This window comes from Zosterops lateralis, assembly GCF_965231275.1.
Source record: "Zosterops lateralis genome assembly, chromosome: 5".
Taxonomy (NCBI): Eukaryota; Metazoa; Chordata; class Aves; order Passeriformes; family Zosteropidae; genus Zosterops; species Zosterops lateralis.
This window is the reverse complement of record NC_139766.1, coordinates 44,670,272-44,696,122: the sequence shown is the minus strand read 5'-3', so window position 1 is coordinate 44,696,122 and position 25,851 is coordinate 44,670,272. Positions and strand designations below refer to the sequence as shown.

At 38.6% G+C, this 25,851-nt stretch overlaps 1 protein-coding gene across 5 annotated transcripts in view; it reads left to right on the top strand.

Annotated features, from left to right (window-relative positions):
• The first annotated feature begins 211 nt into the window (after positions 1-211).
• The window catches only part of FHIP1A (FHF complex subunit HOOK interacting protein 1A), an 80,214-nt gene continuing 54,574 nt past the window's right edge, over positions 212-25,851 (top strand). Inside the window, exons 1-2 of one of the 5 annotated variants that reach the window (XM_083861338.1) lie at positions 212-357; positions 13,656-13,773. The gene's annotated coding sequence lies outside the window, so the exon portion shown is untranslated. Of the gene's footprint in view, positions 358-462; positions 484-618; positions 640-875; positions 907-13,655; positions 13,779-25,851 lie in introns of those variants that run through there. The other 4 variants (XM_083861339.1, XM_083861343.1, XM_083861342.1 and 1 more) reach the window with 4 other exon arrangements.

Below are 25,851 nucleotides of genomic sequence, written 5' to 3'. Positions count from 1 at the left end.
GCCGCCTGGGGCCGGGCCTCCCCGGCAGGTCGCGGCTCCTCCCCGCCGCTGTGACTCACGGCCCGGCCCCGCTCACACACACACACCCGGCGGCCGGTGCCGAGCTGGGGCCGCCCGCCGAGGGGGAGCGGGGGAACGCGGGGCGAGATGCCCGCCCTGAGGGGACGGAGCCTGCGGGGCGGGCGGGCCTGAGGGCGCTCCCGTCCGGGGGATTAACGCCGGCCCCGCCGTCCCGCCGCGGACGGCGCTTTACCTGGGTGCCCACCTCCCTCCCTCTTTCCTTCTGGAGCCCGGTGGTTTCGGCGGAGAGGGAGTGGAGCCCGGCTGGCGCTTTCCCGGAGAAACTTTGGGCGGCAGGTAGGGGCCGGTCCCGGTGGGGCCGTGGGGCGGTGGCGGGAGGCCGCGGGCGGGCGGGGCGGGCCTCAGGCCGGTGTCACCCCGGCCCAGCAGCTGCCGTCTGCCAGGGCCGAGGGCGGTATATAGGTCATGGAAGTAATGCCCGCCTAATCCCCTTTATCTTTTTTGGCTCGGCTTTTCCGCTGCTGGTTTGTGGGGCGACACTCAAGCAGCGTCGGTGGCAAACTTGTGGGACAGAGAGGAGCCGGGCTTGGCGCAGGGCGGGCTGTGCGAGCGGGCGAGGTGAGAGCATGGGATAAAAGAGCGCTTTTCTTTTCCGGAAGGCTTTTCCTCCCAAGTGTGACCCCTAACGGAGTGCCAGGTATTCATTTCTGCGTAGGGCTGTCACCCTGTGACCTTGCGCTGTGTGCTCAGTTCGGGTTAGGACTTCTGTTTCAACAGGTTAATTAACATTGATTATTTCTTTCTCCTTGCGTCAACTCCCCGAGTCACCAGAGGCTGTTTTGGGTGCCAAAGGCAAGTAGAGGTCTCGGCAACTTCGGGGCCCGGGTAAGGAGAGAAGGCAGTGTGCCCTGACAGAGTGATTGCTGCTGCTTTCTCTGATCTTTGAGGAACTATTAGCAAGGTCCTGAACCTTTCTATGGCAGCTCGGCACGATTGAATTGCTCCATGTGGACAATTACACAGGTGCTGGCAGGTGCCCCCTGTCTGCTGGGACGTCCTGCTAAGGCCACCCTGCCAGTGCAGGAGTTTGCCAGGCTGGGGCATGTGGTATTTTTTAACTGAGAAAGGCTAAGGCGTCTAATACCATCTCCTGATGGTATTTGGAGATTTTTATTTCAGTCTGATTTTTCTCTTCCCCGAGCTTGTTGATTGGTTTTTGTGATTAGCATTAGCATATCTCATACAGTGATGATAAGAAGAAGAAAATGTATAAAAATGATTGTGTAATTTTGTATGCCACCCTATTACTTGTGATTGAACTGAATATGACTTTAGAATCTGCCAGTGCCCTCTCTACCTAGGTTTTTTCTGTTGGTCAATGTGAAACTGATGCTGTGCAAGAGTTTATAGTTGCATTTTTCTTTAGTACAACAGTGGTTTTATTCTCCCATATAGCAGTAAGAAGGATCTAGGGCCTCATCGTAGCAGGGAAGCATGAGGTTTTAATTTTGTTTTCATTTTCAGAGAGAAGAGGTAGTGATAATAAATTGTCCCTTCAAAGAGATCTCTCAGACATCAATAAGGTAGTGGTGTTAGGTCAGCAGTATAGACACATATCTCTGCCTTGTGCTGGTTTTATATTGTAATTTCTAGAAATAAACCTTTTTAAAAAAACGTTGATTGGAAGAATTCATAATACCTGAACCAGCTGTCGAATTACAATTTTCACGTTATCTGTGGTGCTTTTCTTCTGCTGGGGTCTATGTGTACAGGGGTCCATCTGATCTGAAACTAATCTAAGAATTAGGACCTAATGCTGTAATTAATTTCTTCCTCTCTGGCTCTGCTTTAATGAACATGGAAGGTCAAAGGGAGAAGGGAAAGACAGAAAAACTTATAATCCATAAGGTGAAGTATAAATAATTGTAGAGGACAAGATTGTACCACTGAGATATTGATGTGAGGATGGCACTGGTGAAACTCATGGAATATCCAGATGCCTTTTCCTCTTATCTGTCTCAATCAAAACAAATGTTTTCAATTGACTTTTGCTAACAGCTGTTTTAGTCTGTTTATTGATCCATGGTGATTGACAATATGTGCTTTGAAAAAGAAGTGAATCCTATTAGAATGAGGAAAAATGACTGTGTGAACAGTCTGTTGAAGAAACATAGCTTTATGTACATAGTTTCCTTTTTTTCTTCTTTAAACTTTACTATGTTTAAACTCTGTGGTGTTGCTGGTGAAAACTGGATCGTCCTCTGTAAGGGTTTTGGCTTTGAGTTGTTTTTCTTGTTTTATTTTTGGGGTTTTATTCCTCTAAATGGGATACAAACCTTCATAGAGTCTGAAGCCAAGAGAACCAAAATTGGAGAAACTGCTGCTAATGTGGTTTTATTTGATCTGGCATGAAACTGAGTTTTAGAAGTCTATAGCTGCGTTTTCTCAGCAAAAAGATTATAATGATGCATTGATGCCTGTCAAGCTTAAGTCTTCAGATTTACAGACTCTCATTCCATCTGAAGCATCAGTTTCTCTGTTAAACTGTACATTGAAGGATTATTAAGATTACTTTGATATACATCATTTTAAGGCTTCTTTTAAACAAAGAAATTATCCACAAGTGCTGCTGTTCCTCCCTTGCATGTCTTTATTTATTATATATAGCTGCTTCTCTTTGATGCCTGCAGAGGGTTTCATTGCAAAAGATCTCCAAATTTTAATTAGTCTGATGGGAACCTTGTTTAGCTGTATAACGTTTGAGCAGCATACTTGACTTTTTAAAGATGCAGTTCCCCACAACCTGATCTGATATCTCTGTGAGCAGTAGTTTCTCCCAGAGATGAGAGAGATGTGTTCTCTCTCTCTCTCTCTCTCTCTTTCTCTCCCATGGCATATTTAGTGTAGTTGGTATGTTTGTGGTGTTTGTTATGTGCTGCAGAGAAAAAGGCTTTTTTGACCTCTTGTTCCAGTCATCATTTTTGGTAACAATTTTATAACTGTATTTTGGTTTCCAGACAAGCTCTCAGACTCTTCTACCCAGGCATGGCATTGTTACCTTACTTATGGTCTCTTCTCAGCCTAATGGGATAGGTCAGTTTTATACTAAATAGCTGCCACCCCAACAAAATAGCCGTGTGCTGTATCCACATCAGAATAAGCACCAGGAAACAGGGCATCAAGGAAAGCTCTTAGCAGAATAGTGCTTTTTGTGTTTCAGGTAATGCAGTACACAACAGCAGATTCCTATATTTTGGTATGTTATGGTTGCACTTCTAATGCTCTGATAGTATTGAGTAAAGACAAACAACCTTGGGGTGCTTCCAGAAGAGACTACAAAGGTCTGCACTGGTCACAAGTTGGGGTATGAGTGACCTAAAAATTCTGAATTTTTTTTCAGCCCTTTTTGCAATCCAGTATAGCGGCCAAATAAAGACTTGTAAGTAGATGCTGGTGTGGCTGCTCTGTAAGAATGTCTGTATCTTTAAAAATCTCATGCAAACAGCTTACAAGAAACAGTGTTATTTCCTGATCTGATTAGTTTATTTGGTAATAAATAGAGCTAGGACTTCATTGTGTCATGAGTAGCGAGTCAGTTAGACCTGGATCAAGTCCTGGGTCCAGTTCTGAGCCCCTCACAAGAAGGTTTTCTGGAGTATGTTCAGAGAAGGACAGTGAAGCTGGTGAAGGATTTAAAGAGCGAGTCCTGTGAGGGGTGGCTGGGGGAGAATATTTTCACTGGAGAGGTGGTTAAGCATTGGCATGGGCTGCCCAGGGAGTGGGTGGAGTCACCATCTTTGGGAGTGTTCAGGAAATGACTGGATGTGGCATTTGGTGCTGTGATTTATTTGACATGGTGATGTTCAGTCACAGGTTGGACTTGCTGGTCTTGAAGGTCTTTTCCAGCCTTAATAATTCTGTGATTCTAGTGAATTAAAAGAACAGTTTTGAATGCACTTGTGAATGTGTGCAATAAGTGCTTCTGGCGTAATATCACTCCATTGTGATTCATGTACACACGTGAATTTTAAAGAGTCAGCTTTAACTGTAGAGGTGCTGTGATGGTAAGGAAGCACTCACCAGCTGAAGTTAGTATTATGAACACTGAGGAGCTTTGGGAATGCATCTTCCCTTACTTTCTGTTGTAGATATTGATCATAAGACTTCCTGTTAGTACAGCTATGTCTCAGTCAAGGGCTCAGTGATGGTATGATAAGAATTCTTTGCATGTTAAACCATGTGGCCAAAAAATTCTTGTCTAAGGTCATTCTGAAGGGCATGTCCAGGTGAGGCAATTCCATGTGGAATTGAAACAGAGCAGGTAAGATAAGAGCTGGTGAGAGTGGTGATACAGGCTCAAGGCATGTGAAGACACAATCTAAGAATGTGTTACCTACAATATCAACTGGGATTACCTTTAATTAGCAGAGTAAAGTTTGGAAACATGACACAAACATAGCTATCTGCATGCAGGAGGCCCAGCATGTAGCTGGGACTTTAGATTATCTCTGAACCAGATGTAACACCTTTTCCTAGCTGTTGGAAAATTTGCTCTGAAATTTATTCTGTTTCAAACTGTGATGGCTTCTCATGGGTGGTGAGTTATTGGGAAATCAATGACTTGTCTTTTTCTTTTCCTTAAAAAAAAAGGTCAAATTTTTGCAGTACTGAATTGCCTATGTGTACAGTAATGTTAGACCATGACAGTTAATTCTGATCTAAACATAATGAGCATGGTGTTATTTACTTTTTATGTGAGAACATACATAGCATAACTAGATTAGCGCTAAAAATATGAGGCAAATTCTTATTGTGTAGTTTTTGCCATTTAGCTTTAGAAGCACAGTCAAATATTTTCTCCCCTTGTACTTCTACTGTAGTCTCCAAGCATATGACAGACACAGTTTTGTTTATTTAAACATTTGCATGCCTTAGAAGAACCTGTCTTTTTTTTTCTTTCTTTTTTTTTTTTTTTTTTAAAGCCAGGAAAGCTGTGTGGTGATAAAAACATGCTAGATGAGATTCTTTGCGTCAGTAACTATTACTGAAAGACAATTGTGCCCATTATCCTTCTGATTCTGACTCATTTTTGCAAGTTGCCTGTATTGTATATTGGTGAAGGGTAGGATTTCTTTCTGTGAAAATTTTTATATAGAAAGACTATTCTAACAATAGTGGAGTTTGCCTGTGGAACTGATCAAATGATGCTCTTGGACAAGCTCACAATTGGAAGGATTTCCTAGTGCATGTGAAAAAAATAAAACTTTTAAAGTCTTGACAGTCTTTATATTCCAGTAAACCTTTGGATTGTAACTTAAATTTAGCTGTTGGCTGACAGTTGAAGAGTTAAAATGCTGAAGAACCAATCTCGCTTGCATTCACAAAATCTTTTGTAAAACCTCAGATACCCCTGAGCAGGAGGGAAAAGAATATTATACTTTTGAGTTAGTTTTATTAACAATTAGCGGTTAATATAGTTGTAATAACTAATTTATTTTCAGTTGTTTAGGTTTTTTACACACTAGTCAGAGAGCTGTGGTTAAAAACTTGCTGTTGTGCAGCCAGGTCCAAAAAGTAGCATGGGTTGTTATTGAATTGTGTTAACTCATTTTGCTGTGGTGGGCTCCTGCCCTAATGCAGCAAACCTGAGAGGGAGAGAGAACTTGGTTTTTTGCTTCATCACTGTACTGGCGTTACATTGAGTAGAGCTTCTGTAAGCATGTATACCTTAAACCTCCAACCACACCATGATGTGGATTTATTTTGGAAGTGAGGGCTCTGTTCCTCTCTGTGAATGAAATTAGATTTGTGCTGATTTCTCTGCCTTGTGTGCCTTACCAAGGTAAAGTGACAACAGGTGCTAAGTATCCAAAAATTTTACTGCAAACCATAAAGATCTTCAGAAAAGTGTCTGTTGCTCCTTTTTATTTTTGGCTCCAATGTTGTTCTCAAATCACCCAATGTCGTTGGAATGCCTTTGGGATGGATTGGGAATTATCTTTTTTCTTTTTTTCCTTTTAATTGGCCATTTTGCCATTCAGCACACAGAAGCAGAGAACACGTAAGAACACATAGTCAGCAATAGGTGTAACAGGATAATTTCCATTCTGAATTGCTGACTTGCATTAAGATTAATTATGCTTGCCTGCTTGGAGAGGTTTCAGGTAAACAATTAGAAAGTTCTGTATCAGCTTCTTGAAGCATGTTTTTAGGATGAGAAGCCTGTGAAATGAGAGAACATTTTGAATGGAGGAAAAGCATGGAGACAGAAATTGATTTGCCTTTGCAATGATTCTGTTCTTAATATTTTGGTCCCAGTAGCATGAACAGCACTAAAGATATTTCCCTAAACTTGCTGCCAGAGAACACAGAGGTTTTTATGGCTGCCAGTGGTTGCATCTGCTTTCAGCATATTTTGCTGGCATGATTTTTACAGAAGTGATGTTTGCCAGCAACAGTCCAGTGCTTATGGGTTCCTGACTTGCTAGTGTTGATAAAGCAGAACACACAGTAGTATTGAGATCCTTTTGGAACATTTCCTTCAGCTGGGTAGGGCAAGGTTTGTTTTGCTTGGATGCCATTGGAATCCTTCGACTTGGAGAACTTTTTTTATTTCTTGCAAGAACCTTTATGGTTACAAAAAAACCCCAACAAACAACAAAAAAAATGTTCAGAGAGCAACGACTAAGGCAGTTTAGGAAAAACTGCATTTTTAGACACGCTTATTTGCAAATTATGTCTTTTGCTAGTAGTGGTTTTAGCAACTTAGGTTCAATAGCTGAAATGTTACTGTTGGATTTTAAAGTAGCAGCAAGTGAGAGGGATAAGATTTTGCTGTATTGGCAGCAGGGGATATTCTCTTACATTTGTTTTGCAAACATTTAAAGTAACAACAGTTCAGATTTAAGAGGCATCAAGTCAGCAGCATTTCAGGAGCACTTGGCATTGGGCACAGTGTCAGGAGACAATGTGGTCTAATTAGTTGTAATTCAGAGTACATTTAAATATTCTGAGATAAAAATATGATTTATTCAGAAGCAGGAATATTGGAATCTGTGGCATATGCTAATGCAGAAATTGAAACTATCCTTCCACAGAGGAAAATATGAAAAGTAGTGAGAGGCTGGCTTGGCTACTAGTGAGCTCTTCAACATCAAACACAAGGAGGGAAAGGAATTCCCAGCTGGATTGCCAAGGGCAAGTGTAAAAATAAAGCACACACACATATAATTAAAATGCAATATTCAGAATGGCCAAGTCAAAAAGAATAATGAGAAATCATTATAGAAATATAAATTTAGTAAAAAGAAAGTCAGAGGAGGTTTGCTCCTGTTTGATGAGTGGAGCTGTGGAGAGATAATGCAAAGCAGGCTTAGGTCTTCTTTTGTTTTTCTTCACCTCAGGTCTAATAAAAGGTGCTTGCACTTGGGGGTGAATATGATGTCCAAGGCAAGTGCTAAAACCTTAAGCTGGTGTGAGGAAAGAGTGAGTTTTAGAGCAGTTAGGTAAGTTTAAGTTTGAAGTGTTTACAAAACCACTTTTGAAAGGATAAGGGCTGGCTGATGTAATCCTCGAGCTGCTGCAGTCACTTAACTCACGGAGGGAATGTGTAATACTGGGCCACTGAGAAGAGGGATTGTAGTCTGTCTGTACAGGTGTCAGGGGCAAGGGGCAAATGAAATGAGCAACTGTGGACTCAGTTGTTTATCTTTATTTGTTCTAGTATTTTTCTTGGGAATTAAACCCTCCAAAAGCAGTAGAGGATGACAAAGAAATGAGCAGTAGCCCTTATGCTTTTATTTTTAAGATTAAACCATTAGACTAATAGAATTTCTCTTTCCAAAATACTAACAGAAGAGGAGCAGTAGATCTCTGGTAGCTTGACTCTGTGATAGAAACTCTCAAAATTTCATTCTTATTAGAAAATGTCTGGAAGAACTGACTATGGGCAAGTGCTAAATTGATTAAAAAATATTGTTTTCCCTAGAAATGGGCTCATGAGATATTGTTCTTGCTTAAGGGATGAGAGGTTTATTTTAGAGATATATATGAAGGATTTATATATTTTAGTAGACAACAATAATAACAGGAGCCAACATTGCTATAGAATTGTAAAATTAAAGAATATCATACCAAGACACTGTCAAAAAATGATTGAATTCTGCTCTTAGAAGGTTTTGGGTATTCTTAAATAGAAGGTTCTTAGGTTGGGTCTGAAGTTTGTATTGCAAGACCCTATAGCACAATTTCTTATTTCAAACACAGCAAGGCTTTTTAAAACTAATTTCTGCCTCCTGGTTGATGGGAGCAAGTGAAGAAGGGCAGGAGGACCAAATGCTTTTCCCTGAGGCTTGCTTCAGGCTTGCTTAAGGACCTTTCCAGTTCTTATTGTGGGATCCTGTGTCTGCATCTCATATGTGGAAATAGAATTATGTTCTACAAGTTAAATGAAGTAATCTTTCCAGCCAATATTGATGTAGTGTAATGTTTTGAAGGTGGAATTAATTAAAAATAATTTAAAAGGAAGCACAAGGTAAAATGAACCCATTGGAAGGAGTCTGGAGAAGAGCAATGAGGATACTTGGATGTCTGGAGGAATGACTGAATGAACTGGGAGCTGTTTTTTTTTAGCTTCAAAGAAGTGAAGAAGACAGTGGAGAAGGGAGGAAGTGAGGGTTTGTCTAAGTGTATGAGAGAAACGTGCTTTTCACAGTGGTCTGTTTTTTTCTTTGCTTGGTAAGACATTGTTGCATTGGAATATATTATCAGAAAAAGTTGTGTGATGATTTTAAGAACAGGTAGTGAAAGCAGCTGTGCGTTGTGACAGAAATGGGCTGTGCATTACCATGGCACAGGGGGAAGGACTAGATGACTTTGAGGTGATTTTTTTTATCCTTTGAGAGAAAAAAAGGAGATGGTTACTGTGGTGCAGGATGATCCAGGGAAAGCACCGTACTGAGAATTCGTTTTCTTGGTACCTCTATTCTTATATTTCAACTGATGAGGAGGATCCAGAAGATATCAAAACATTATGCCTCTTTCTCTGTTGTTTTTTTTTTTCTCTTTTCACTTGCATGGAGCAGGTGAGGGAGCCTTGTAACTGCACAGTGCTGTGGCTGTTGAAAAGTAAGTAGAACTCTCTGTTAGAGATAATAGCATGAAAAAATGACTGTGGGCATGGCTATACCCACAATGGCTCTGCAGGAGCAAATCCTAGAACAAGGAGTGCAAGGAAATGTGGTGTGAAGATGCCTGGACTAGCTTTGAAAACAATTTTGTCATATTTGTGTGGTGTTGCACCCAAGCCACCAGGGTTTTACTGCTCCCAGACCTGTGTGAGTCTGCTCTCTGCCACACAGACTTAATCAGCTTGTGCTAGTGAAAATTTGGAAAACTCTTTCATGTAATCTGCTGTATGTTGTAAACAACCCTCTATTGTGCTGCCCTTGCAGGCTGTGTTTATTTGATTACCCTAATTCTTTTTCTTTAATTATTTGTCCAGTAAGAGTGCAAAACAGAAGGGACTCTTCACTGCATGATATTTCTTGTCCAAATGATAGGGATAACAACAGTGACATTAAACAAAGGTTTTAATTTCAGCTGCATGTTAACGGGAAAAACTGTGAATAGCAGAAGGAAAACAAAGATTTGAGGAAGTCCTGCAGTGTCAACTGATCTTTAAATCAAAAGCAAATAGGCACATTTTTATGTAAAATTAGCATCTAGAAGATTTCTGGTTTGTTATTCACAGAGGGAGATTTCCCAGGAGGTATCACTTCTGTGTGTTTGTTATCTTAATTCATGCATGTATGAAACCAGAACGTACTTCCCTCTTAATATTTGAAGTCCATCTGCTTTTTTGAATGGCATCTGTTGGTACTGGGAGTGTTTGTATTGATTCATATATATCTGTGGACTATGGTTTCTAGGATTGTTTTCTTGGGCTCTCACATGAAGGGGAAAGATAAGGAAAGCAATTTGAATTTCCCAAACCACCAAGCTATGCATCTTTCATAATATCCAGCTTGGGTAGTGGTGTAGGTTAAGATACATGGGATGCAATACAGTCTCTAAGGACAACTTTCCTCTCAAATAAAATGCAGTATAACCCTGACCTCAAAATTAATTGTGTTTAAAAAAAACCAAAAAAACAACAACAAGGAGAGGACGAGGGAGGGGAGAAAGAGAGAATGTATAAATCCTTGAGAAGGGATTTGCCATTCTGGGAATGTCCTGGTAACTTGCCTGTTAAAGAAAGTTTGACAGTCTGCTCTGCTGTGGACGGAGGAAACATTGAAAACTGCTATATCTGTTAAGCTTTAGTGATCTCAAGATACAAAATAGAGCCTCCTAATGCATGAAGGATACTACTAAGAATTGATTTTGTTCTAAAACTTTTTAATATGCATGCCTCACCACACCCATTTTAGGACAGAATTTCAGGCTATCCAAGCAATATGAGCTGAGATATATTTTTTTTCTTATATTCCTGTAATTATGAATCATATGATTCATATGAATACTGTGATCCAGAAAAGATAGAAAATTCAGATCAATCATATGAGACAGAAAATATTAGATAAAATATAAGATTTTTGTATCTGGTTTGAAGTTTTTAAGCAATTCTTCTACCATTTCATGTTTTCCTCACCTGTCTCAGTTTTCAGAAACGAGAAGGCAGAACCTCTTTTATCTTCTCTCTCTCCCTTTGTTCCTCCTCCTTACCATCCAGGATACAGAATGCAGGACGTGTATTATTTTTTGTCTGGTGTTTCCTGCTTTCAAAAAACAGTATATTTGATGCAAAAGCAAAATACTTCTCTTCTAAGAATGTTACGTAAGACAAGGCTGTGCATGGCAGTAGCGGTTTGTCAGTGCCTACAAGGAGATCCCAGTGTCAGTGCTCTCTGGAGATAAGGATGTAATATTTCCTATCAGGCAATACTGAACTGGTGATACTGTGTGATTAATATGACTCTCCTGGGTGACATCTACAGGAAGCTTTCCATTCAATTATCACCACGCTTCTATAGTTTAATTACAGCTTTTAAAAATAATATTAAAAAGGATGATTCAAAATTGGAACTTGTTAAATTGGTCAAAATTTTGTTCTTTCATATATTTGACTGAGTTTTCTTTTGCCCTCTAACCTAAGGGGTGTCTGTGTGGGCTTGGTTTTATGTGGGTTTTTTGGTTTGTGTTTGTTTTTTTTTCCAAATTATTTGGGAAGCTAAAGGCACTTAGGTTCTGGACATTTTCCATAGCTTGATGCTAAGGTTTCAGATTATTTAACATATGCTCGATCAGGGAATCGTTCCATGTTCTGAATGCCTTCTCTCTAAAACCTGCACATTAACTGGATATCATAGTGAAATCTTTTGTAGGTTACAAAAGAACTTTTGTAGCCTACAAGAGAACAGACCTTTGTGATTTTCTTTACTGCCTTGGTAGCAGCAACAAAGATTCATTGAGTCAATCTTTCAGGACTTTGAAACTGAAACACTGGATAAGTTTGGATAATATGGCACCAGTGTGTAATTTTTTATTAAGCATATATTTGAAAACACACACTAGCCGTGTCAGAAATGGGATTGTCCCTCATGTGACTGTTCTTCATTGGCTCTGGTTTCAGTCTCTTGGTCCAATTTTCAATTTCAGGCTTGTGGTTCTCAATAAAAGATGGAAGCATGCTGGAATCTTTAGAACAAATGTGCTGAGAGGTTTTTCTCTCCCCCAGTGCCATCTTAATTCTGTTCACTTGAAGCCTCTCTGCACAATGATTTCTAGAGAGGCTGTGGGTTACCTTTAGGGCTTTAGTTTAGACTCTGGGTAGGGCAAATTTATCTTTAATTTTTTTTTTCCCATGTTCCTCTTTTCTGTTCCCTCTGAGGGATTATTTCATGTGTAGTAAAAGGAAATAAAAATACCAGACTGGTCAACTTGTGAACCTCAAACATGAGGATGCTGCAAATTAAAGAAGATAATCCAAGGGAGAAAATAATTGTTTAAGCTAAAAGACAATCTGGTCAAGAACACAATTATAGCCTCCACTTGAAATTTATGCAGATAAATGATACAGCAAAATAAAAATAGAGAGAATATATTTAACAAATTAAACTGGGAACCTTATTTTTATGACCAGATGCGACGGATGTATGAAGCAGACAGAAGAGAAGTTAGTATTAATTACAAATTGTGGAGAAATCTCCTTCCTTTAGGGCCCTGACTTGCATTTTTTTTTTTTTTTTTGAGTAATAAGAAAATATATTAAAAATAGTATGTTTTAATGAGGTGGAATTTTGTGAACAGTGTTTTACTACAGGAAATGTTTCAGAGGTGATCTAGAGGATAGAGAGATTTGACCCTGTTATCATTTCACTTGGAAACTGGCTAATTTTTAGGAGTACCTCTTCGTTGTAATTGAGGGGGAAAATGTTGCTAAAAGTCTCTTATGAAATTTGTGGTTGCATTTGTGGAGGAACTTGATATAATCATCCCTGAAATTCAGGAACATGAAATGGCAAGGGGTCTCTGGGGTCATCTAGTCCAGCATGTACTGAAACCATGTTAAATTTGCAATGTAAAAACAGTGCCTTCCCATAAGCCCTTTAATTTTTTGCTGTTATGTTCATGCTCCCCTGATGGGAAAGCTCTTTAAGAACCTGTTTTAAACTATGAGTTCTTGATCAAAAATTATATTTATTAAAAAAATATTTTGCCTTAATGTATATACTTTTTAAACTTTTGCAGGATTCCTTTCAGCATACTGAAAACTTTCAGAATTTTACCTCCCTGCTTATAAGACACAGAAAAATCAGTCTCTTTATTTTGAATTAATTTGTGTAGTCTGGGGGAATTTCTGTCAGACAGGTTAGCAGGATGTCTGTAAAATCAATTTTGAATGCTAAGCACTGTATAAATGAATAGACACCCTTTTCATACTTGAATTTTTCTGTGTGTGTGCAGCCTTGTTACATGTCAAATATAAATTTAATATGAATTACTTCAGTGTTGACAGAAAGGTGTGGGTTTCTCCTTCTCCCTTGCATGTGTTTAGCTTGTTTCACAAGATGCTGTTATGATGCATTTCTTGTCTAAAAAGTGAGTTTTGTAATCAGTTTTTGGCAGGATAGCCAGCTTTAGTATTCAGTGTAATACCACTTTTTTTCTGCGTCTGTGGGTTTTTTTTTCCTCCCAGTGGTTACTTTTTAGCCAGAACAGTTTCTTGATTGCTTCAGACTTATTCAGTGTGTTCTGCATGATGGTTTTTGGGTTGCATCATGGATGCAAATGTTTTTGAGTTGCAGCAGTGAACAGAAGGCAGCAAGGAAGGCAAATATGGATTTCTTCTCCTGTGGTGTGGGCTCTCAGCTGATGATGCTCTTTGTGTTTTTAAAGGGCTTCTCACTAAGGTATTGGTGAAAGGCCTGGAAGCTCTGACCTCGTCTGTGTGGACATGTCTTGTGCTGTGATATATGCTTTGTTACTGCTACTCCTGCCTATTTGAGAGTTTATTATCTTGTTCTCTTTAAGATGGAGGTTTTTTCTTTTTCAGTTTTTAAACTGCCAGATTTCTGTTAATAGAGATTGATAATTTTTACTTTTCTATTTTCTCTGCTTTTCCTTGTCTGTAGTGGAAAGCTGAACGCTGCTGAAAGCTGAAGAAACCTTAAGTCTAGGTTCTTGACCAAATGGAAGAGCTGCCAGAGCCAATTTTTCTTTGCTGACCTGTTGACATTGCTTTGATTGCAGGTAAGGTGAGTGTGTGTCTGTGTGTGTGTAATAGGTAGTTCAGAACAGAATTCTGTTTGCTGAGCCATGGGCTTTCTGTCTGGAGTGCTGGGTGTCACAATCAGTTTTTGGGGGTGTGGAAATCCGTCCTAGGAAAGGTAAGCTTGGGACTTCAGTCTTACATCAGATGCCTGCTGGATCTCCAGTAGCACTCGTCTGCATTCAGACACCGTGGGCTCTGGAGCATCCTGGCAGTGTTTTGTGTTTCAGTCCTGTTTGTGTTCACACCTGTGCAGTGTAACTATTGTGCAATATTCCTGCGGCAATCACAGTAGTTGCTTACACGTGAAAAGAATATACAGCAATTATCAGAGGTACTTTAGCTGTCTTTTAGTGTCAGATAGTTCCTGGGGAACAATAAATGTATTGTGACCTACATACCCAGAGGTAGGTTACCAGTGGCACACTGATGAGAACCCAACAGCCTGTACACTGGGATTTTCTTGAGTTGGCAAAACTCCTCTTTCTAAAAAATTTTGTTTTAGAATATCTCCACTTTATTTGGCTTATGGAATATGAAATAATTGAAATGCTTGTCATCTGCAGCATGTATGTTTTATTTTTTTCTCCTGACTCTTAACAGGTACAATATAGGATACAAAAAGAGTTGAAGGAGGAAACACTAATATTCTCTATCTGAGCTTAAAAACTGAGCACAGAAACTATAGGAAATCTTTTACAACAAAAGCTGAATAAGGGGCATAGGTCCTAGACTTTGGCTTGTCATTGGATCACCTTACTTTATCTTAACTCTGCAGTGAAACTAGTTAGCTGATAGATAAAAATTCGGATAAGTCTTTTCCCCACCCTGATCTACAAGCATGAATATCATTTGTTTCTTGATGCAACATTGTACATGTGCTTTGTTTTATTAGATAAGCTGTTTTACAACGTGAAAAGGGCTGAACACTTATGAGTCACCTCCCTAAGAGATGCTTATTCTCAGTTTGCAAAATGGGCTGATGAGAGAGCATGAAAGGGGGGTGTGGTTTTCATAGCCTGAATGTTTCATAGAAGAGTTGGCATCACTTGGGGAGGAGATGTGGGTGTTAATTGCGAGATTGTCATCAGGAAGCTGTGTACAGATGAGAAGCCCAAGCTAGTTAGGGAGAGAGCCTGATGTGTGGGTGTGAAATGAGACTGGGATTAGTACAGACAAGTTTGAATTCACAGGAAACCTGACAGTGTGTTTGGTTTCCTGAGCTGTGTTTGTTGTATCAGGTGGAGCATTTATACCAATCAATCAAAATTAGAAAGGGGAAGAAATATGAAATGATACTTCATAATAACCACTAGTTCCTGGTTTTTATATACCCAGTTTTTCTTTCAAATTGATTAGAAAAAATAGCTGGTCGATTATAATTAAATATTAACATTCTGGTAAACTCTTGTGCCTTGTTTGTTATTTCCGAACCACCAAACGCTTGCTTTATGAAAATGAGCACCATCTCTCAGCAGCCTTTCATGTAGCATGTGTCTGGTCTTATCCTCCCTTGTAGTGCTTCCACCTCTTTTTTGATGCTGTTTGTTGCAGTCCTTGATGCTGATGGGAGACTGTTTTGTCAAGTGGGATGTAAGGATCTTGTTCTTGATCTCATACTAACCTGTGCTGCTCTGTAAGGATTAGGGAAGCATCTGGTTTCTCTGTAGTAGCTCATAAAAGATCCCAAAGTATCATATCAAAGTGCATTTAGGAAACTGAGGGGTTGTAGTCTGATGCTTGCCAAATATTCAGTAACTGTGTTACTGTTTCCACTGTCTGGATGAATTGGCAACTCTGACAGTGTTGCAAACCAGATCATTAGAATGTTTTGGAATGTCAAGACTTGTCTAAAAGCTCACCTAGCAGGGTGTTTGGAAGGACTGCATATTCCCAAGACTAATGGCACCTTATCCAAAATTTATTGAGTTTAAGCTTTTGCAAGTACTGACCGACAGCTAATCCATTATTCTGTGGCTGTATGGAAACAGCTTTGTTTGCCGAAGTGATGTTTGTCAATCAGTTGCTGCAGGTAAGAGTTCTTCAGCTGGTTTGTAGCATTAGAATATAATATCTTGCACAATAAATACAAATCTATTTGCTTCTCCAGAGAGAAAACTAAAGAACAATTGTTAAATTAAACTGGAGTCTGGTCTTAATCTATAACTTTATTTCTAGCAGTATAAAGCTTTTGGTTGTCTGTTTCTTCTTTCCCTGACTTAAATCTAGTTATGCTGATGGAAAGGCAATACAGTCACTGATGGCAGGAAGTGACATGAACCAACACAATGATGTGGAGTCGTTCTCTAGTTTTTATTTCTTCCTATACTGTGTTTGTGTAACTCCTCAATTTTACTAGTATGTTTGAATTCCTGTTGGTTTTGCTAACAGCAGTAGTGAAAAAAAGCCCTTATTCCTTAACACAAGAGCTTCAGTATCTACTCTAAGGTTGTTAAGTATCTGTGATTACCAATTCTAGTTCATACTGGTATTAAATCCTAGTGGTTTTTATTGGAAAATATTAATGCATCTGGGACAAACATGTTCCCATATATTTTTGTTTTCAATTAAACTTTTGTAAGCAAGACTTTAATAGATTCAAGTTGGAATTTCAGAGGGACAAAAGACACAAAGTGAAAAAAATCCATTAGTGTATATGCAGTACCTTAGGATCACTCTTCCTTTCAGCTGTATTCTTCCTGAGTTGTGGTGTGGGGGTTGTTTGTTTGTGGTGTTTTGTTGCTTTTTTTCTCCTGATGTCAGTTTGTAGAGTTTTGAGTTTGTTCTCATAAAAATTGTGAAGACTGAGACTTGTGGGAAGGAAAATACCTTTTTCATTCAGCAGTGAGTTTGATCTTAAATGCAAGCCAGTAAAAACTTGGTTACTGACAGTTACCTGAAATTAGTAATATAGAGAAAGATCACATTTTAATAATGTATGTAATTTTTAAACTGCCTTGAATTTCACAAAATGTCGAAATTAATAGCAAATATCTATTGCATGATTTTACTCTTTCCTAGGATTCCTTAGGCCAGTTGCAGGCTACTTTGCATGGCCTTCTTGAGGAATCAGTGATGTTCTATAAATAATTTAAATTGTTCTGATTTCTAATCTTTCATCACTATAACATACAAATTTGCTCTCTCTGTGATGCTGAGGGAGAGGTCTGTAAGGGACACATCCACCTGGCAATTCACTGAGTATAAAGATGTATACATGGCTTTCATAATGCATAAGGTGTTTCTTTCTTACCTCAAGATAAACAAGGAAAAAAAGTGTATTTTTGTGTATGTATCACACAATGTGAGGTATTCATTGTAAATAGGGTATGTCATAAAGAATGTTTTGTCCAACCATTTTGATTTACTTGTCGTTGCTTGTGTCTTGAGTTTAATTAGGCAAGTGTGTATTTTGCCCTGAAGAGCTAAGCACAGTGCAGGGAAATTAGCAGTGTGTAATGGTGGATAGAGGCCACTGGCATGAGGAAATGGGAAAGCATGACTGGTTTTCTGATCATAGTGACAACTGTTTTTCTTAACTTTTGTCTCATGGAAATAAACATAGTAAGTAGGTATTGTTCCAAAATTGGCTACAGCTTAGTACTAAATCACTGTAAATTGTCGTTGGTAGCAGCCCTATAAAGCCTAGGGGAATATGTAACCATTCTGAATAAAGGAGGTTTAGTTAATGTGATTTTAGAAACTCAGAGATTTTATGATAGACATAAAGAAACCACAAAAAGCAGACCAGAAAAAAAGTGATCATGTTTTTCATAATAAAAGGGATTATTATCAACATAGTGGTTTACATTTAATTTGGAGGAAAAGCCCACCATTTTGGTGACAGCTATCTTAGAAGGAAAAAGATTAATACAAAATAAGATTGTAGAACAAAATCTTGAAGGATCAAATTCTCAGTTGACACATTTTCCTGTGCATCACTGTTCTTTAGATCCCAATGTCTTTTAGACAAAGAGAGTTTTCAGGTAAAGCTAGTGTGGATGAGTTAAATTGTTTTAAAGTTTCAAAATATAAACTTGGAATAAATGAAAAAGAGGACTAAGATATACTGTTAATATATAGGCCTGCAAGAATGGATTGAATTGGAAGGCTAAGTGTTCATTAGATTTTGATTTGGTTTTGCAATGCTAGAATCTGTTGGGTTGAACAGAAACATACCTTAGAAACCTCTCTGTAGCTGTTGTCAGACGAGCTGCTTGTTCATGAGCCAATGGAGACGTTCAATGTATTTGTTGTATATGGAGCAGTGGGGATCGCTGTGAGTTTTGAAGTTGAGCTGTCCTCAGAGTAGGAATTGGTGGGAGAGAAGGGGGCAGGAGAACGTGTAGGGTCCAGGCGTGTGGCAATGTCCCTAGCCATGCACAGCCCATGGTCTTATTTAGTAGTCTTTCCAGACTATAAATTCAGTGGGTTTCATCTTTTTCTTTCAAAATTGTTTTAAAAATCATCAGTCCTTTTGTAACTCTTATGGCCTGTAACAATGAATTCCATAATTTGTCACAAATTATTACTTGTGCAGAAACAGAAATGGGAAGAAGACCTCTCCAGTGGGAGGAGAATGCAAGATCTGAGTTCTGAGTGTCTAAATCATGTATCACACACTAATTTTAATTTTAATCTTTTTAAGGACTCTACATATTGTATATTTCAGAGGTACAAAGGTATATTGTAATTAAATTTTCTGAATTCACAGGAATTTTTTAAAACACTGGTTTGCTTCAAATAGAATTGGATTAATGAAAAACTAATCTGTCACCTACTGCTGTCACAAAATGTATTGTTGGACTTTTTAAAGCAGCGTTCGTGGCCTTTGTTTCATATTAAGTTCAGTGTTGTGAAATGTACATTGAGTATTTCTGTTGTCTTTTAAAACAAGGATTTGTACACTGTAAGTATAACATTATTGAAAAGGAAAATTGGATAAACCTTTTTGCTATCCAGATTAGATTAATGAGATTTTCTGGCAGTGCTTGAGATTTAAAGCGAAGAAATTGGGTGGGAATAAAGTAATTGATTCCATTGCCATACACATGGAAAGTTTGCAAAACGCAATCTAAGCAGAATACTGGTTTTATCCCACTTTGTGGCTCTGTTAACTAAAATAAACTGTAGCTTATTTTAACCAACAAAGTGGAAATGATTTTTTAAATATAATGCATTCCTGAAGGATATTGCTTATTGAAACTAGCAGGTAGTTTGCAATATGATTTATTATAGTATTCTTTTTATGTCCATTCAACTTGAAAGTTTCCTCTTTCTTCCAGGGAAGTGCTACAGTGCATTTTATACACAGGCTGTTCTGTTGTGGGCTGTTTCATGTATTGCATGAACTACTACTACTCATTTAAAGATTTTTTTTTTTGGCAGCTTGCACAGAAACTGCTTTATGAAACACATGGGGGTTTTGCCTCTCTCCTAGTAGGAGTATAATATTTAAAAGGAAGGTAAAGTCTCCTGCTATATTCTAGGTGTGGCACAGAGTCAGTGTGTGACAATTTGTGGATGTCTTTGCTTGAATCTTTTGCTAAGGGGAAGTCTTTGGTGACTACATTGCCACAGAAGGAGGCTAACCTGAAATGATATTGACCTTTGACCAAAGATGTTCTTCTAGATAGAATTCCTGTACCTCGTTGACTTGATTGGCACCTCTCTGGGATTTACTTTACCATCATCAATATTTTGTTTCAGTGAAGAACTGTTGGTGTTAGTCAGTTTAATCACTATATCAATTAAAATCTGAGTGCTTAATGAAGCAGTTTGTGATCCTTCAGATATAAAAAAGGGATACTAGAAACTAACTTGGCCTAAGTACCACTTAATATTGATTTTGTTCAACAGCATTTTTTTCACTTTATAGCTGTTGTTCACACTTAACGGCTATCTATTTATACTGAAAAGATATGTAACAACATAATTTAAAAAAACCCTACCCCTCAACCCTATCTCAGGATGTTGATATTTAATCAGTTTTGCTGATTGTTTAATGAGCTTTGATTGAGTTGAGAGTTTGTTCTCTCTGTGTGTTGAAATTACATAGCTGTTCTGTAAAAAGTTGTGGATTCTCAAGTGACCTATGCAGAATATTCTTTCTACACACCAGCAGCAGAGTATTACTTTTGTAGGAAGTGCTGGAGAGAGGGACCTTCATTTCAGCCTCATGATGTAATTGTTCAGGTACACTCTTGAGCAACCAGTTGAAACTGAAAAGGTGAATCTTTTAAAGAGACTTTGATAGTGAAGTTTTTACATGTGAATTTAGTAACTTTAAGTTGCAATACAGTCATTAAAGATCTAATTACTTACCTTCTAATTTAGAAAACAGATTTGTAAAACATTCTGACTATAATCTCATTCTGTAGGTGGTTCTAGTGACTAAGTAGGCTACAATGTGATACTGGGCAAAATGTGTGGACTAACAGTTCACTACTTTGGAAATGGCATAGTATCTTCAGTGAATGCAAGAGAGTATTAAAAGGCTTGAGCCTCATCAATTTATGAAGGATTATAGATTAGAATAACAGATGAGGGGGACTTGATAACCCAGGAAATCTTTCAGTTCCAAGTCTTGATGGAGGTCACAATACAGGGAAAGTATTTTAAAAGCCAAAGTAGTTGAAGTATTTCTCTTCTGAAAAACACCTTAGAAACTTCAGCATAAATTTTTGCTACTTGTGAATGGCAAGACAGAAACTTCATTTTGCTGGGATTACAGAAGGAATGCTATGCATCATTCCAGGAGCAAGTCAGAGAAGTATTATGCCTTAGAGGAACAACTTACTTTATTGCTCCTCCTCTTATTTTAAGGCTGCAACATTATCAGTCTGTTTTCCTTTCTAAAACTGTGTCAGGTGTACACCAAAGTGCATTTTAAGGTGGGAGCCAGTCTATCGACTGGTGCCATAGTAGATGCGGTTTGGAATTCTGTGCCAAGGACCTTTGAGGGGGGATAGAATAGGTATAGATTTGCTTTCTCCATGATTATTTTTCTTTTTGGCCTGCTAGGGAGAGGCACAGTCCTACTTTTAGCTACTGGGATTTATGAGATGCCAGAAGATCTGCTGGCCTCCAAGGGTCATGTTTAGCTTGGAATTGGCTCAGTGCAGACTTGAAGGTTTAATTTTGGGGAAATAGAAAAGCAATCTTTGAGAAACCGGGATACTTTAAATTCCAGAGGAAAGGATGTGAAAAGTTTACTCTAGAAAAATCAGCATCTTTTATTGATTTATTAGCAAAAAGAGATCAGTCTCTGGGAGTGTTTTCCTTAGTGGTCATATTTGGTATATCTAATGGATTTTTGTCCAGTTCTGCAAGTGTTTCATGTAATGTTTCCTTACATCTCCTTTATCAGTTTGTGTGCCTTACTAGAGGTACTGTGGCTACTAGGGCAGAGAATATTGCTCTTGCATTAGTCAGTTCAGAATCAGATGAGACCTGGAGTCTGGTGATTCTGGTGACATGTTGAACATGTTTGCTGCTAGTAAGTTTGAATTATTCTAACATTATTGCAGAAGAACTAACACAGCATTAATTACTGTCTTTTAAGTCTTCAGAATCTGACTTGGTGACTCTAAATATGCAGTTATGGTAATAAAAATCAGGGAATAATTCTGAGAGCAGCAGAGCTGGTGGAGTCTCTGTCCAGGGTGGAAGCTCCACAGCCTCCCCAGGCTCTGTTCCCAGTTTGCGGATGTGGGCTTACTCCCTTCTGTCTTACTCTTCTTGGAGCTGTTGCTGAACTGACTTGTTTGTGAACTGAGCAGGAACCACAGCACGAGTGTGCCAGGGATGTGAGACACGGGATAGGATCTCTCTTGTGTGAGCCATGAACTGTTCTGCTGCTTCACCACAGCTTTTGGAGCAATGCTTTTAGTAAAAAACCCATCAGGGATTCTCTAGGTAACTGTTTTGTCCTAGAAGGATACAACTGAAACTAAGATCAATTGCTAATCTCAGAGTATTAAAATTCATAGCCTAGAAAGCTTTGTTGCCTCTTAAAGTTTAAGACCATGAATGCAACAGCATTTTGTTTTCCTTTCATTGGTGTAAATCTACCTTCATTTCACTGAAAGTCAGCCTAGCATGCAGCTGGAAAGAAAAATTCAAGCTATTTAATGAGATACAGTTGAAGAAATCCAGTGAGACAAACTAAGATAAATGAACATGTGGGAAGCAACTACAGTCAAAGTGAGTAATATGCTCCATTTTGAGAAGTACAAACAAGTAGGAGGGTAGGAAAAAAGTGCTTGCACAGAGTAAGCCAATTGCCTAGAGCTGGATATCCAACAATAGTTGATTTGGGAGATGAAGTTACTGTCCCATTGCATTGCTTTCCTAAAAGAAATTAGGTAAAACTGGTCTGGCACTTTTGAAAAGCAAGGCAGCAGCTGAACCAGTATCATGGATGACCCTGTTCAGAACTTGTGGCTTTTCCTGGAACACTTCTTGAGTGTGGAGGGGGGGAACAAAACAAAAAAACCCCTCAACCAAACAGTTAAAAAAAAAAAAAAAAAAAAAAAGAAGGCAAAACTAAACTATAACCAACAAATCTGGAGCAGAATTACTTATTCTGTTTTATGAATGCTTTGTTTTTTCTATTATTGTGGAAATTTTTTTAGCGTTTGTGTGATTATCTTACAAATATATGCTCCAGAAAAACACCTGAGCTGGTATATGGCAGTGTATCTTACATCTGTATCTTCTAAAATGCAAAGTGAGGAGGTCATGTAGGTGCAGTTTTTAAAGTATGTGTTGTTCTTTTTGTTTTGCCTGGCACGTTACTAATAATGACAATGTGCTCTGTCAGCATGTTTCATTTACCATGTCACTTTTAGCTTCCACAGAAGTTCTTAAGTGTTCTGAAACAGTATGGGCTTTGAATCTAATTGCAACAAGCCAGTGCTGGATACTTCCGGAGGACATAGATCCCATTCCTCTTCTCCTGACAAGTTAGAGAATTTGTGTTGAGTGGTATTTTTTTACATCTTACTTTTTAAACCTGTATGGTATATCATCTTAGTTGAATCTCTTAATAAAATCTGATGTAGTAGCATACAAAAGCAGTAAGCATCTCATGATGTAGAATAATTGTCTTTAAATTATCTATAGGGGAGTGGTTGGAACAACTGATCCTTGCAAGTGGGGTGCCCACTAACATTCATCAGGTAAATGCAGGTCTGTTGTGGGTAAATATTTTAGTTGCCACAGGTTGACTCTGCATCCTTTCCTGACTCTGAGACCCTGACTCCTGCACAATTATTAGCACTAAGGTGTTCACAGAAAAGTGATCTGTCCCCAGGGCTGTGCTGTGTTTGTCTGTGGAACATAGGTAATTATTTTCTTGCTCATACACTTATGTTTATACTCAATGTACCCTTTAAGCTTGTACTCCTAAGTGTCACTGTTTTTCATCTATCACCATTCTGTTTTCATTCATCTATCACCATTCTATTTCCATTCACTTATCACCATGTATCTTCATGATGCATAACATGAATAGATGACAAAAAGATTGAAAGTGTATCTTGGGTTTATAGAAAAAAAATTAGTTTTTCATTTTGATAAAAATACCACTGACTTACTATGCTTATACTAGTATCTCTGTGTATTTCAATTTTTATTTTGGTTTCTTGCTTGTTAGCCTTGGTGAGAATCAGCCACAGTCATCCTATCTGGATCTGGTATTCAAGGACTTATGCACTTTTCATTAAACTGAATACATGATTTTGACTTGTGGATGATGGAAAATGAAAGGTGAAATGAAATGGCTACAGAGTTTTTAGAACTGAATAATTCCCCAACCAAGTTATGCAGTTACTTCAAGTGAAAAATTAACAACCTACTGTGCTTGGCATTTTAATAGTGGTCGGATGTCTGGAATTTTTTTTGTTTGTTTGCTTTTTATTCTGTGGGGGATTTGTTGGATTTGTTTTTCAATGATTTGGCACAAAGAATCAAGGACATTTATGGCATAAGGTTTATTTAATGCATATGTAATTGTTCAGGTTTTTTTTTAATAGAAAGATTAGCATCTCAATAGATAGCAATAGAAAGATAGCATCTCAAACTGCAGTTTCTATGTTTGAGTTGAAGATATGGATATGCTTTTTCAGTGTGGCACTTACGGGGTTTGAACATGAATTTAGTATTTACCTGTTCAGTAAATCTGCCTCCTTATTAAGTATGCAGCAGCTCAGCCCCTGACAGCAACGTGCATTGGTGTGGGTGTGTATTCCTGTGTTGTGTGCAGGGTCGTGGTAGGGGCTTTTACACTGCTCTGCTGTACAGAAGAGCCTGATTAGTGTTTTAATCACTGTAAGTCATATAAATCTATCTTTTGGGTTCCATTTTTGTTTTTCTTTACTTCTTCCCATTGCTTTTTGCCTGGGGGAAAAAAAAAAAAAAAAAAAAAAAGTTTGGTTTTGTTTTCTACATTGATCCTGTTTGCTGAGTCGGAATGGGAAGTTTCTTCAGAGGGCACAGAAATGGTACTTCTTTATTGTGGAGGCTGGAGAGAAGGGGAAAAGGACATAGTTCATTGCACTAGGGAGTTGTTTGAGTTGTTGTGGTATGCAGAGTGGGAAAAGACTATTCCTTTGTAAAGTCCTGAGCTTCAGGGAGTAATACTAAGCTGTGCTCTACCTCTTCAGTCTCCCTGCTGTGCATAAAAGTAGTTGACAGGGTGAGAGAGGCCACTGGCTAAGCTAACCGTGACAAAGGTCTCCATTCCCATCCTGGCTGAGAAGGAGAGGAGAACGTGGAATTAGGTTTTTTGGGTTTCCAGTAAAAATAAAAACAGATCTCAGTCTCCAGCTACAGAGTCTTTGCTATGGTTGTTTTCTGTGGATTTTGAGGAGTCATTTGAATAAATGAGATGTTCTTGCAAGTTGTATTTACCCAGATACTGCTACACCTCAGAAACAAACAAAACCTTGGTATCAGCTCTTAACTCTGATTTGTATCAAGTTACTTGGTTCTTGGACAAAGTGCTCTGCAGATCTAGGATTTTCATACTGTGCTGGTTTGGGCTCAGGTAGAGTTAGTTTTCTACTCAGTGATAAGTATGAGGCTGTGTTTTGGATTTGTGCTGGACACTGATAACAGAGATGTTTTCATTATTGTTGAGCAGAACTTAGAGCCAAGCCCTTTTCTGCTTTTCATACTGCCCTGTTGGTGAAGGGACATAATCTAGCAACATGCAGAAACATGAACTTAGTTTATGAATGGTACCATATTTCTCCTGTGGAGCTGAGTATTGCTGATGCTTGAATTGTTCCGTAGAAGGCAGTTTGGATTCAGTTGTAGTGATGCTGAGCCAAACCTAATGAAATTCAGCCACTATTTCTGTGTTCCGTTGCTTTTTGGGTTCATCTACTCACTGTTGGCTTGAAGACAAAACACAGGGTTTGTGTTCAGAATTAATTGTGGTTTATGTAGGAAGATTGACTTTCCTAGTGCTCTCAGTTATAAGCTTGAAAGATTCAAGTTGCAAGAAAAAATTCAGCCTAAGTGGATTTAAAGGTTAGTGTTTGGATACCTCTATTAATTGCTTAGTGTTTCTTATCTAGAATTGTCAAGGCTTATCTCAGCCACTTTAGCTGAATGCTCAATTGTCATAGAATCACTTCAAGTATTAGTGCACATTTTAAATTATTCCAACAACTAAGCAGATATGCCCCCTGGCTCCATTACAAATGTGCTTTAAGGTGCTGAATACTTGAAGGTGACTTCCTTTTTCCAGCTTGCACTTCATCCGCAAGGTGATTTGTAACATGTAAATGTAATTGATAGCTCTGCCCGGAATCTGGAGGCTTTGCATAATTCTGTTCCTTACTGCTAATTAGTCCACTAGTCAGTTGCTTCTCATATGATCCTTTATATTTTGACAGTCCTAAGAGCAACATTCATCTTTCACAGACATTTCTCTAAAACTAGCAGACATTCTATTAAATTCACAATCTCAGGTGGGATACTGAGTGAGGACTCCAAACAGGTTCACAACCTAAATACTTTCGGCAGACGACCTGCCCTCTGTAAGCAGT